The 13,664-nt window shown below is 44.1% G+C and overlaps 1 protein-coding gene across 4 annotated transcripts in view; it reads right to left on the bottom strand.

Annotated features, from left to right (window-relative positions):
- Nucleotides 1–12,790, bottom strand: part of SHOC2 (SHOC2 leucine rich repeat scaffold protein) — a 70,765-nt gene extending 57,975 nt beyond the window's left edge. The window contains exon 1 of one of the 4 annotated variants that reach the window (XM_037399928.1): nt 12,768–12,790. The gene's annotated coding sequence lies outside the window, so the exon portion shown is untranslated. Of the gene's footprint in view, nt 1–3,877; nt 3,948–11,929; nt 12,027–12,687 lie in introns of those variants that run through there. The other 3 variants (XM_037399925.1, XM_037399926.1, XM_037399927.1) reach the window with 3 other exon arrangements.
- Between the last annotated feature and the right edge of the window lie 874 nt (nt 12,791–13,664).

The raw sequence follows: 13,664 nt of genomic DNA, 5'->3' as shown, positions 1-13,664 counted from the left end.
ATAAACCCAGGAGTGATCCACAAGTGAATTTAGTGAACTTCACAAACAGTGCAAAGTAATTCCCACCTCCTCTTCTTTTTTTTTTTTTTTTTTAATTTAAATATATGGCTCCCTTATAATAGTACAATTACAATGGTGTCAGCATAACAGAACACCTCATACTGAAAAGTGAACCTTACAGGCAAATGAAAAGCTTGACTTAAAAGAACTAAATTCCTTGCACTGGCTAATTAGTCTGCTCTGTGATCACTTATCACAGCTTTTCAAGCTGGGATATTTTATTTACATTAGGCTGCAAGCACTAGGCAGTGTTAAAAGCTGCATATTAATCATAATCAAAACCAGACAGTACTCTCAGATGCAAAGTGCCCATGGTCACATTAGATGAAGAAAAAGGGCCATACAACCAGACCCCCATCTGACTGGTAACAGAACTCACATTGCCCACTAGCTGTAATTAAGAGTTTTGGCATCACAGAAAATCAGAACCCAAATGAATCCTAAGTGTTGGGATTCTGGAATTATCATCTCTATAATGGATCATTGTAAACCTCATAGTAGAGCAGCCACCTGAAAAGTGACCAAAAACTGGGCAAAAAGTAACATTTGCAGCATCGATTCCATTTTATTAATCAACTTCTGCCCATTTACTTTTGGTAACTGAAAAGCAGCACGTTTGTACTGAATGAATATATACACACACCGGCACTACATGTGGAAGAGCCAAAGTACAACCCCACAAATGTAAACCTGTTACCTAGTTCCTTAGTTTCTCATTTAGTTCATAAACCAGGTTATACAACACTGAAATTATACAAAAATCATAATTAAAAATAGATATCCAAAGCTGCTGCCCATCTCGCCCTCTACTGCTTGAGAAAGCTGCTTAGAAAAAAACTCACTCCTGACAGGAAGAAAAGGGTCTGAGCAGTGATTTTACACTCTGCACTTAGACAACTTGAAATTCAGTCCACAAGCTTTTACAACCACACACAACCCATGCAGAGCTCTCTCTATAGCTCATCATCTCCAAACACGACAAACAAGTCATTGCTGTATCATTGAAAAAGCGCACAAGAAAAGTTCAAATCATTATTAGATTTCTATTCGGAAAAAGCATTAGAGAACAATAAGCAGCATTTTGAAAGTAACACACATACAAGCTTTCCATGCTCTCTCCCTCTACTTTTATTTGCAAGCTTTATACCTGTAGATAAACTTTCAAACAGAGTAACTCAGTGGTTGAAGCATACCAGTTACTTGCAGAAAGTTCGGGCATGCACACATACTCTTGGTTACGATGTGCAGAGGCAGTGTACCCCATGTTACCCTGGGGTAAGGGAACCCAGACAAGCAGTCGCGATGAGGAGCTTTCATACGCTATACGCCCTTTTGCCTTGCATTAACTTGTTCCCGTGCCACAAAATAAGAAATTTACAGCAAAGGTTACAGAAACTTTTTCTGATGCATTTTTTTTTTTGTGGGCACTGAGTGAAATTTATGTTCACTATTAATTTCCACTGTGGGGAAAAGAAGGTTATCAGGAGTAGTCAGCATGGATATACCAAGGGGAGATCATGCCTGACCAACCTGATAGCCTTCTGTGATGGAATGAACGACTGGCTGGGTAGACAAGGGGAGACTGGTGGACGTTGTCTACCTTGACATCAGCAAGGTTTTTGACATGGTCTCCCACAACATCATGTGTAAACTCAGGAAGTGTGGACTAGATGAGGCCCGTGAGGTGGATTGAGAACTGGCTGAATGGCAGAGCTCAGAGTTGTGACCAGCGGTGCAGAGTCCAGCTGGCGATCTGTAGCCAGTGGTGTTCCCCAGGGGTCAGCACTGGGTCCAGTCCTGGTGAACTCTGTTATCAATGTCCTGGATGAACAGACTAGGCGTACTTTTGGCAAGTTTGTTGATGAAACAAAACTGGGAGAAGGCAGCTGTGCTGCTCTTCAGAGAGACCTGAACAGGCTGGAGAGTTAGTTGGGTGGAGAGGAACATAATGGAGTTCCGTAAGGGCAAGTTTAAGTTCCTGCACCTTGGAAGGAACAACCCACTGCACTAGTACAGCTGCTGGGGGGCAGCTCGGCAGAGAAGGACCTGGGGGTTCTGGTGGACAGCAAATTGCCCATGGGCCAGCAGTGTGCCCTGGTGGCCAAGAAGGCCAGTGGGAGGCTGGGGTGCATTAGGAGGAACGTGGCCAGCAGGTCGAGGGGGATGATCCTGCCCCTCTGCTCTGCCCTGGTGAGGTCGCACCTGGAGTGCTGTGGCCAGTGCTGGGCTCCCCAGTTCGGGAGAGATGGGGAGCTACTGGGGAAGGTCTAGAGAAGGGCTGCAAAGATGGTCAAGGGACCAGAGCATCTCCCTAGTGAGGAAAGGCTGAGAGAGCTGGGCCTTTTCAGCCTGGAGAAGAGAAGACTGAGAGGGGATCTTACCCGTGCCCACAAATATCTTACGGGCGAGTGTCAGAGGACGGGGCCAGGCTCTTTTCAGTTGTGCCCAGCGACAGGACAAGGGGCAACGGGCACAAACTGCAGCATAGGCAGCTCCAGCTGAACATGGGGAAGAACTTCTTTACGTTGAGGGTGACAGAGCACTGGCCCAGGCTGCCCAGAGAGGCTGTGGGGTCTCCTCTGGAGACATTCAACACCTGCCTGGATGCGACTCTGCAACCTGATCTAGGTGAACCTGCTTTAGCCAGGAGTAGGACTAGATTATCTCCAGAGGTTCCTTCCAACCCTGACCATTCTATTACTCAGTGGCTTCAAAGATGAAAAAGTACAAAAAATGACATAGTAAAAGTACAAAACAATGGGAAAAATCAGCAGAAGCAGCTCTAAAGCATACTTTCAGATTAGCATGGTACACAACTGATCAGTTTATATTAAATTTTTGACAGACAGCCAACAAGCTGGCCGAAAGAACCAACAGTGTGCAAACCATGGAAAGTCTCCCTGTTAACATGAAGCATGTTTAAATGAAAAAAACATTTTCAGTAGACATTGGAAATCACAGGAATGAAAGCTGTGAGAAACACAGATTTCTCATTCCAAGACTTTACATGTCGAGTATAACGTATAAACATTTGCCTAAAGAGACCGAAGTCCATAGTTTATATAAAGCATAAGCTTTGAAACTAAGGTGACAGCAGCTTTCTTTTAGTATTATAATACAGAGGATCATTAAAGAAACAAGAGGTCATATACAGACTACAACCATCTCGGGATCCTTTCAAGCAACACCACTACTTCTGATCATACCAAAATGTTCAAAGATCTAATATGCTACTCTCCACAAGTTTCACTACCAACAAAATAATCACAGCAGTAACGGGTTTGCACCCATTTGCCTTGCTGTGCCTTTCACCTGTCTGGAAAGAGTGAGAAGTTTGGGGCTGGGATCCACCTCCACTCCTTACTCGTGGTGAGCTTGGCACAGGTCACCTGGCCAGGCAGGCTCTCCAAGGCACATGCTGCAACTGGGTTTCAGCTCCTACAACTGGCTCACAGCAAGGGAAGGCAGAGCAATCCCATTGCCATTACTGCTGTTAAAAATCTTCCCTGTAATTTCTGTGCCTTAGTTCCTCTACTGTAATGCAAAAGGGATAGTGCATATCACATAAAAAGGCCAGAAGGTTAATTCAAAGCTATAAAAGGCTACAAGGTCTTTTTTACACTGTAACAGCAAGTTTAGAAATTACTACTATTTTCTCAAGGCTTTTGAAGCAGAACACTTCACCAAAAGCAAACGTCCATCTTGAGAGATGTGAGCAGCTGCTCCACAAGAAAAAAAACAAGTTCCCTATTCTCCTCTCTTTCTCTTTTATTTCTACACAACCTGATTTTGAGAAAAATGTTTAGGTTTTTGTTACCACAGGAGGGCAGGAGCATGTAATGCTAGTGCTGATTTCTTCTGAGAGAGTGCAGAACAAACAGTGGGAGCTGGAATACAGAAAGAGCCAAGTCAGAGACCCAGAGCGTGATGAAAATTCAGTCATAGCAGCAGAGTTAACTGCTTGTTAATGAAGGCGTATGCATCCCATCTGCCAGCTACAAAAGAGCTGGAATGGTTTCAAAAACATTCCAAGACAGACATACCATCAAATATATGATGTGAACATGTGATCCACACTCAAAAGTTTACTCCACTCATTTCAGCAGGACCACATATAAACACAAACAGACACACATGGGCACCAAGGTTGCAGGATACAAACCATGTCCTTGTCAAACATTAACTGTCACTGCCCATTGAGAATAGAAATCCTTCCAGTGTAATTTGTTTATTCATTAATTCTGATTTCAGGAGAAAGTTCTGGCTTGCCCCCAACAGCTAATTGGTTCAATAAACAGCATCTCAGTTTAGAAGAAGAAAACATGATACTACAGTGAAAGCGTGTAACTGAAACCTCAGTATCTGTTTGGGTATGACTTAGGGCTTTCTCAAAAGAGCTGGACTGCAAAGAGCTGGATTGCAAAGAGCCAGTTTTAAAAGACAAGACAGTATACAGTTTAAATGCAAGAAATAACTACCAATATTTATCTGAAGACTTCTTATGGGGAAGAAAGAAGAGAAATCACTGCTGTAAAAAAGTGCCTAGCGATGACCTAAAACACTGAGAATAAATTTATGGATGAAGTCATGGAAAAAAAAAAATCCAGGTTGTTGTATTCATTATGTGAATTATAACTCATGGCTATAATACTTAAACTTTTGTTTCCTTCCTAACTAGGCCTGCCACACACAATATGCTATCAAAAAAGCTGCCAAACAATTGTTTCAATCTTCCAAAAAGCAAGTATGTAGCCCACCATGAAAAACAAATATGATAACCTGAAATCTGCCATCGCCTGCACACTGTCCAAGAATTCAAAAGAGTTAGAGGGAATTACCAGAAGAAAATTTGCTGCACAAAGACAAGTTCCCAGGTATCTTAATTCATATTATTTACTAACATGAATTTAGCTTCTCATGAAAAAAACAATCATCTAGAATCTTAAATTCAATATAGTTCATGTAATTGCCAGTATTATAGATTTCTCTTTAATAAGAAGTATCTCAGGTTTTGCGACTGTACATAACCATTAGATTTTTTAAATCTATTAGGAAAGTAATTGTCACAGATATAGTATGTTAATAGGAACATTTGAACTGAGGCTTCATTTAACCCATCCATCCCTTCAATAAGAAAATTGTGCAAGTCACTCCAAATTATGCATATTTTATAGGATTTTTCTTGGCTTAAAACCTTTCGACTGTACAATCATTTCTCTACAAGAAACATTTTTAAAAGTCACATGCTGTAAGTGCTATGTCAGAAGCAACAGCAAAATGGGTTTTCACATTAAGTCCTTCATTCTGCTATGATCAGCATTTTGCAGGACTACACAGATGGATTCTATGGTAGCCCTTCACTTCCTTGTTTAGGAGGTCACTTTTTTGCACTATTTCTTTTTATAAAGATCTATTTTTGACTGCTGTGGACTTGTGTTTACATATTAATCCACCTGATGCCTCCAGGAGCCATATAGTTTGCTAGTGAAATCATTTTCTCTCTGCTACACACAGCGTCTCCATGTAACTAAATGCTTCTGAACAGGACTTGGTATTTACGGCGATGTGAAGACGACTCCTCTCTGCGTGGTTATCCCTTAGAAATAAAAGAAACTCACGGTTCTGCTTTTCTGCAGTGGCTAACTCAAGGAGAAGGGGGGGGGAAGGGGAATGGGAATATAAAAGGGCACAAAACTAACATCACAATTTCAGAAATACATCAGTTGATCTAATTAGGAGAATAAGGATTACTCAATTATTTCCTTGCCTTGGATAGCTGAGGGTTGATTTGGGGGTGGGGGGTGTTGAGCTGGAGGGGAAGCATTGAGAGAGATTATAGGATTTTTTAATTATTTTTTTATATATATAAGAATGGAATAAACTCCAGTATTTTGCTGGATTATTTTTAACATGAAGGAAAAATAAGACTGAAGCTAAGAACCTAAACCCTTCCTCAGCACAAAGCACTTCACTCAGCACCTGCAGTTGCACTGTATGTATAGCTTTAGCCAATTATCTACAAATTTACCAAGACCTTCACTGCTGTGCTATACAAGCTTGAAGTTACAGTAACACACTGAATTGCCTTCTTTTGTTTTAAAAAGATAAAATAAATCTATGCAACAGTTGGAACAGTAAAAAAGGGGGTTTTGCTTTAAGTATTTTGACACAACATGAGTATTTCCTCTCAGGACAATTATCAATAAAAACAATTAATGCTGTGTATTACAAAACAGATTATAACCTAACTTTCAGCATCAAAAAAATAAAAAACCAACAGTGAGAAATCTTATACAGAAGACTGGACTGTCCACACGCTACAATTACACAGGTTACCACTACTGCCAGTCACAGGAGAGAAGCCTCGTACCAAGAAAGGGCAAAATCCCCTATTTGCCAAGATTTAGCTGACTGGGACACGGCTGAGAGAAAGGAAGAGGAAAAGAGAAAAGTCTGGCTCCCCACAATCATTGCTGCACCTCAGCTAAAAGTAAGTATTGGCCCTGGTCTTTTTGGCTGCCAGTCAGGTATTTCTTCATAAAAGTAGTATGTTTATTTTTCTTCCCAGTCATCACAACATGCCAGGCCAATGGGTCATTCTGACCATTCAAACTGTCACGAAACACCTCGTCAATTTCTGATTTAATACTCATTCCTATTAAGATGGGAACATCGAAAACATAGATCTAAATAAAACAGCAAATCCTAAAGTGGTTTTGCCATATTCTTACAGGTACTAAACCAACATTACTTGTAATATCTAATGGATAATTAAAATCCAAGTACACATGAAGTATAAATATACTACAGCTAAAGGTTCTCAGGTGTCAGGCTTTCAAGATTATTTTTGTTTTTTCACATAACATTATTTAACCTTATATTTTTATTCCCATCACTATAAATATTATTCAAAACATCTGGTATACATAATGTAAGTTTTTGATAGGACAAGTGTTAAAAATACTGTATTATAGTAATATGTATGTTGTTCACAGGACTACACAGAATACTTCATATATAAGCCAATCATCATATAGAAGTTCTAAGTAAATTTATGGTTCCTGCAATAATATCACTTACTGTTTCAGAAAACTGTTTTCATAACTTTACTTCCAACCACAAGGTCATTCATCATACTCTCAACCTGAACAACTACTACCACTTCAATATGTGCAAACATGTGCAGGAGTGACAAACTACTAACAACAGATATATATTATCATTGTTTAAAAGAACATTTGATTTAAACATATCTTTCTTGCTCCAGTTTTCACCAGCTAAACCGTGTAAGCCAGAGAAAACCCTAGGATTACAACTGATTAGCCAAAAAATATAAGTAACAGTTTAATATATTACTATTCCCAAAATTTGACACAATACATTAACAACAAGGCTGTAGCTACAAGAACTTAATTCAAACCTTTAAAAGATGGCATTCTGTGATGATTTGAAAGTCTCTATGCATCTACTAATCACTAAGAGTCAAGTAAGTGATACTAATCACTGTTCTGTTTAACAACTTTGTAAAGCAAACTTCTGACAGATAGGTTATGGCAACTTGCCACCAGTTCCCAAAAAGAGTGTCTGCTTTCAGTCACATCACTGTATCGACACTTCCAAAGGAAATTCGGGGTGCTTCTGGTAAAATTAGTCATAAGTCATCAAATGTTTCAGCACCAAAACAGTGGTGGCACAATATTTCACGTTCCTTATGCATAAAATATTCCCACAGACATCTATAGGATTTCTGGAAATAAATGCAAAACCAAGTCTCAAGCAAACATGTTCTGCAACACCAAATATAGCAAGTTTGGAAATAGTTGGTGAAAAACTGCACAAGCTTCAATTTTTTTTTCTTCCAAGAGCCTGTATCAACCTGTGGGCTGAAAGGAGTGGGAGACTAGAACATGGGTAAGTTAAAATTGCACCTCATCGCAAACAGGCTTCACTATTTAATAAAGATGCACTTCAGAACCCCCCTCCAAAGCAATACCAACCACGAACAAGATCCGCGCTACAGAGAGAACCTATTTTAAAGTCTAGCAGTCAAAGCAGTGAGAGAGTGAACTGAGATGTGCTGCAATATTTATGCAGCCATTATAATGCAAATGCATAAGGTATTAGAAAGGCTATTTGCATTGGTGCACAGCCCCTTCAGTCTATGTACAATGCCAACAGAAAGAACAATTAGGATGCATGCATAACAAAAAGCCTCTGACCACAGCGTAGGCAGGTCCACTGAACCGGATACAATATCTATGGGATCAACAGGGCTCCATGGAAATACTGTCTGCTGGATCGCTCCATACATCTTGCTCATACATAGAATATGAAGCACTTTAAGACACAAAAGCACGTAGGGGATTAGTATGGTGAAGGTAAGAGCAAGCTACAACCAGTTTACTGCGAGCACCAGTCGCATGTTTCTCAAGATGAACAACGGGGCTGGAGCACTGCTCGCCTCCCCAGGGCTGCTCCTCTGCAAAACCCCAACACTACTAACAGGCAAGTAGCAAACTTTCAAGTGTGCTAAAAATTAATACATTTTAAAAAAAAAACAGCTGCATACTTTCCTGTGGCAAAAACCAATTATTTCCCAGCACTTTTTGTAACAGAAAGGGAGGCAGGTGTGCAAATTAGGATCTAATGTACATCCACTCTGAGAACACACTGTGCTTTTGTAAAGAAATCAAAGAGCAGACAAATAAAAAAAACCCCAAACTTGCATGTCTTTCTTTCTTTTTACACGTATAACTTAATGATAAAACAATACTAGAAGAACCAAGTATGCCAAATTGTTTTTAAGATGTTTCTTTGACTTCGTAACCTACCATTTATCTACACCAATTCACAGCCTCTTAACATATTCTATGCTAGTCAGCATGTCTACAATTATATGACAGGCTCTGTTGTCTCCTGTATTTCTCTTGTAGAACAACACACATAAAGTACTACTTAAACTGCAATGATCTTAAAACAGTCTAAATTTAACTATGTTGTATAGAATTACTTTTTTAAAAGAAATTCTAAACCTCGCATAATTTCTGTACCAAATATATCCATTACCTAGAGGCTAATGATGGAAAAATTCTTAGTAATTAAAATTCCCTTTTTATCCAGAGACCAGTTTTTTGCTATACTGAAAATGCCTTTATTGAACCAAATCTGGTGTCAGAGAATGCACAGATTTAACAGTACGTTACGCGTATTTCACAACACAGTCAAGCCCAAGCAATGCAGCAAAAACCAAGCAAATTAAGGTCAATGGCTAATACCGCAATCATTACCTGCTTATTATACAACCTGTTACATTTTATCCCAGTACATTTTGTAACATAGCAAGGCTACTGTATCAAACAGACTACACGACCATGTCAGCGAGTACAATTTTAATGTAAACAAGGGTTCTATTTATCTTTACAATCTATTTACAACAGGCTGTTTAATCTTCACTACTATGTCCTCCACAGCCTTCTCACACACACACACAAACCCCCACCAGAAAGAGAGGGACAGAAGCATCGCCTCTGAGATGCACTCGCTTGCAGTAAAACCAAATAGAAGGTATTACAACAAGAGAGGAAACGCAAGCCTTGCTACAATTAAAAAAGCATCCACAAAGGAGCCACACAAAAAAAAAAAAAAAAATAAAAAGCAATGAGCCTCAAAGCACTTTGGATGGGAAATGCCACTAGCCAAGCTGAGCAAGAAGGTATGGCAGGCTGGGCGTGGGTACGTGGTACGGGCCACGGGCTACCCTGCACGCAGGCAAAGCACAGAGTCACCTGAACCCACCCGCTGAGGAGGGCAGGGGCGAGGTGGAATGAGGGGTGAGCCATCCCGGGGGCTGTGGCGGGCAAGGGGAAGGGGCAAGCGCTGCCTTCCCCTCCCTCCATGCACACAAGTTTTCACCTTTCTTCAGACACGAAGGAGAACCTGCTGCTAGAGAGAAACAGCTTCTTTTAGCACCCACCCAAATTCTCCACGATGGTATTTTGGAACATCTGAGATCTCTTCATGCAGTTTTATTTCATCATCATCATAGTACACCTTTCCGAAAGGGAGATCAGTTATTTGCAGGGCTTCCTCAGGAAGGGATCACAAAATGTGATCCTTCTCATTTGTAACAAGCAGAAGACACTTTTACAGCCTTAATTCAGTTAACATGCATGAGCCCCATGCACACATGCAAGCACACACAACCACCTATTTCATGGGTGCTGTATGCGGGTCGGCAGCAGCCGCCTCGCACAGTGACAAGCCAGGACCGCCACGCACCGCTTCAGCAGAAACATTGTTTTCTAGAAAGCCACAGCCAAGTAACAATTCATCCAAGGGTTTCCTAAAAGGCACACACAGAGCGAGCTTCAAGCAATTAATTTCTGTACACAGGCTAAGAGTGCAGGAAGACAGCTGGAGAAAACACTCATCTTCTGAAGGAATCCCTTCAATCGCGCAAAATTCCTGGAGGAGAATACACCCGTCAGTGCGATTTAAGTGTCAACATAACAAAGGAACGCCCCTCCCAGCACCTCCTGCCTTACAGATATGTCACGCTGGAAAGGAAAAACTAGACCGGGAAGACAGCTATTCGCAATCAGCACTGTTTATCGACCCTACCCTTGCCATCACCCCCCAAAAAAAACGCTGGGGATTGTTTAAGGTTTCTAGAAAGAACAGAATAAAGGGACATGGCAGAAGACAGCGTCCTCTTTGAGGATTCCTCAGTATTCCTCAAAGGAAAGCTGTGGATACAAGGAGAGCTTTGTCTGGAATCATCTTTCTATATTACAAGATTCCACATAAAATTAGTTTTGCCCAATGTATGTGTTCTGCCTTGCCACATGTACAGAAATCCTGATGGCTGACAAACATTAGCCTAAATTAACAGGAATCCAGCTTCAAATTAGTAAAACAATCTCCCATTTCACTCATCCAGAGCAAAGAATAATTACACAGAAAACCAAAACAGTCAAACCCAAATCATTCAACAGGAATTAAGAGGATAAGGGTGTTACTAAAATTAAAATGTATGCACAACAGTGTAATAACAAATTCATAGGATACAGTAAATCTTTCCCAAAACCAGGCTAGAATTATATCAAGATCACCATACAACATATGCCTGAAATATGGCTGTAAGTAAGTGTGACTTAATTTGACCACCACCTACTTTAAGCCCTTGATTTTATAAATAGAAGCATCCAATAATGACTAGTGATTAAAAAAAAAAAAAAAAAAAAAAAACACAACACAGTTTAGAAGGTAAAAAGAAGAAACAATACATACAAAGTCAAGCACGCAAACAAAAAACAGCAGAAAATTAAGACCCTGAAGGTAATTACTAAAACCATTTTAATTTCTATTTTGATAGTCCAAAAAAATCCCGACCAAGGACTGCAGACATGACAATAAGCACAATTACAATTCCTTAATCATGAATATTCTGCCTCAAAAGTGTCTGCACATGTGCAGAGCTGAATAAAACAGATGCTTCCATAATCCCATCTCAAAATCGTGAGTTGAAAATTACCAGTACAGTTTCAGTACTTTGTAATTGTTTTCTCACACATGGTAACTTCTTATTCCACATCCATACCTGCTCCTAAATAAACCGGTAAAGTCAAGCAGCCACACAGTTTCACCAAACTTCACTTCTGCTGAATTTCTGTACAGCTCACGCCCAGTTGCAATTTTAGTCAACACACACGGCCGTTCAGCTTACAGAAGGTTACTACAGCTTTTTAACCATTTCCTAGAGAAAGATACGTACAACTCGGTGGAAACACCTTCTACAGCCACGAATACAGGCGGGAAGCTGTCACACCACCCTCTGTGTGACATCTGTTTTAAATACCGGGAAAATCACCTGGCTAGACGGGAAGGCGAGGAGTTTTGAAACGAGATTCTGCCTCTCCGGCTCCATCACCACTGCCACAATAAATACATCGGGTGAAACAGGAAAAGAGGCTCACGCCTATACGAGAGGGTGGGGGACAGCACTCACACACACGACAGCAGATGTAATCATTACCCTGAACGCCGGTAATCATTACCCCGAGCGTCAGTGCCACTACACACACGCGAAGTCCCTCAAAATTTCCCTCGCCAGCTCTCGGTGCCGGGAGCGGGCGGGGAGGAGGAGAGGTGAGGCTGTGAAACGGAGCTTCCTCCTTTCTTTTTGTGGTGGTGGTGTTGTGGCGGTGGCTGGTCGATGCCATCGCCCGGCAGCGCGGAGGAGCGGGGCAGCCCCGCCGCCCGGCCCAGCGGGGCGATCGGCCGCCCCCGCCCCGCCGCACGCAGCGGGCGGCCCCCGGCCCGCCCCACCTGCCCCGGGCCCCGCGGCTGCCGGGCGGGGCGGCCCCCGCCGGGGCACACGCACACACGGAGCCGCCGGTACCGGTGCGCGCAGCCCGGGCGGGCCGCCCCGCCGCCTCCCGCCGCCCACCCCCCCGCGGCTACCTGCCGCCCAGGCCCTCCCCGCCTTTGTGCCCGCGGCCTCCCGCCTCCTCCGCCGTTGCCCCCGGCCGCCGCCAGGCCCACCCCGCCCGCTGTCAGCCGCCGCCTCAGCGCGCCCCGCCGCCGCCCCCCGGCCCGCCGCGGCCCCCGAGCCCGGCCGCCCCGTACCGTGCGGCTCCGCCATCCTCCCGAGGCGCGCTCGGCACCCCCCTCCCCGCCCGCCCCTGCCGGCCACCGTCTCTGCGCACCGAGCCGTCACGGGACACCCCGCCCACAGACCTCCCGCGGCACCACAGGGGCGGGCCCGCCGAGGCGCGGGGCGACCGACCGCTTCCAGGTTACGGCGCCGCCACCATCTTGGCGGCGGGCGGAAGTGGCCCGGTTGCCCCTGGCGACGGCGAGGCGGCGGGGGGGGGGGGGCGCCGTGGCGGGAGGTGCCGGGCCGTCCGCGGCGGGGCCCCCCGCTGCCTCTGCCGTTCCCGCGGGGGCCCGCAAGCCCTGCGGGGCCCGGGCCGCCCCGAGCAGGTGGCCAGTGCCGCGCTGCCTCACCGGCCACCCCTCCCGCTGAAAGCCGGGGGAAACCTGTGCCGAGATTCCCCTGAGGGCGCAGGACAGCCCGTAGCCCCGGCGGTCGCTGGCTGCGGCCCGTTAGAGTATCCCAAGGAGCGGGCACTGTTTTCCCGCCAGTCCCACTGTTTGACCGGAGCGTTTGCCCCCCGGGACCGACGGCACCAGAAATTCCGGTGTCCTGAGGCCCTGTGGAGCGGCTCTCCTCAGCGCCCAGCCACCCCGCTCCTGCTGCAGGCCACCTCCGGCTACTGAGGTGTCATGAAAGAGATGGGCCAGGGGATTGCGGCCTTCCCGCCTTCCCTGTTTCTACAAAAGCGGGACCGTCCCACTTGGCACCTCCTATGACCTTGAACCAACACGCCGAGATACCACAAGCTAGGCGCAACCAAGCCACTCTGGCAAGGAATACACATGGGAGCTGCAAGAAACTGCGGCAGCCGTTCAGAAGGTGGCAACCACACCTCTGCATAGGCGAATATGCTCAAGTGTGACGGAGCATCTACCATTGGTTGTTGTTTGATTTCGGATGGGATTTTAAAGCGAGTTCTTTGATGACTTGTTGCAACAGACCTTTC

Source organism: Falco rusticolus, chromosome 9 (genome assembly GCF_015220075.1).
Source record: "Falco rusticolus isolate bFalRus1 chromosome 9, bFalRus1.pri, whole genome shotgun sequence".
In the NCBI taxonomy this organism is placed as follows: domain Eukaryota; kingdom Metazoa; phylum Chordata; class Aves; order Falconiformes; family Falconidae; genus Falco; species Falco rusticolus.
This window is presented reverse-complemented; position numbering and strand designations above follow the sequence as displayed.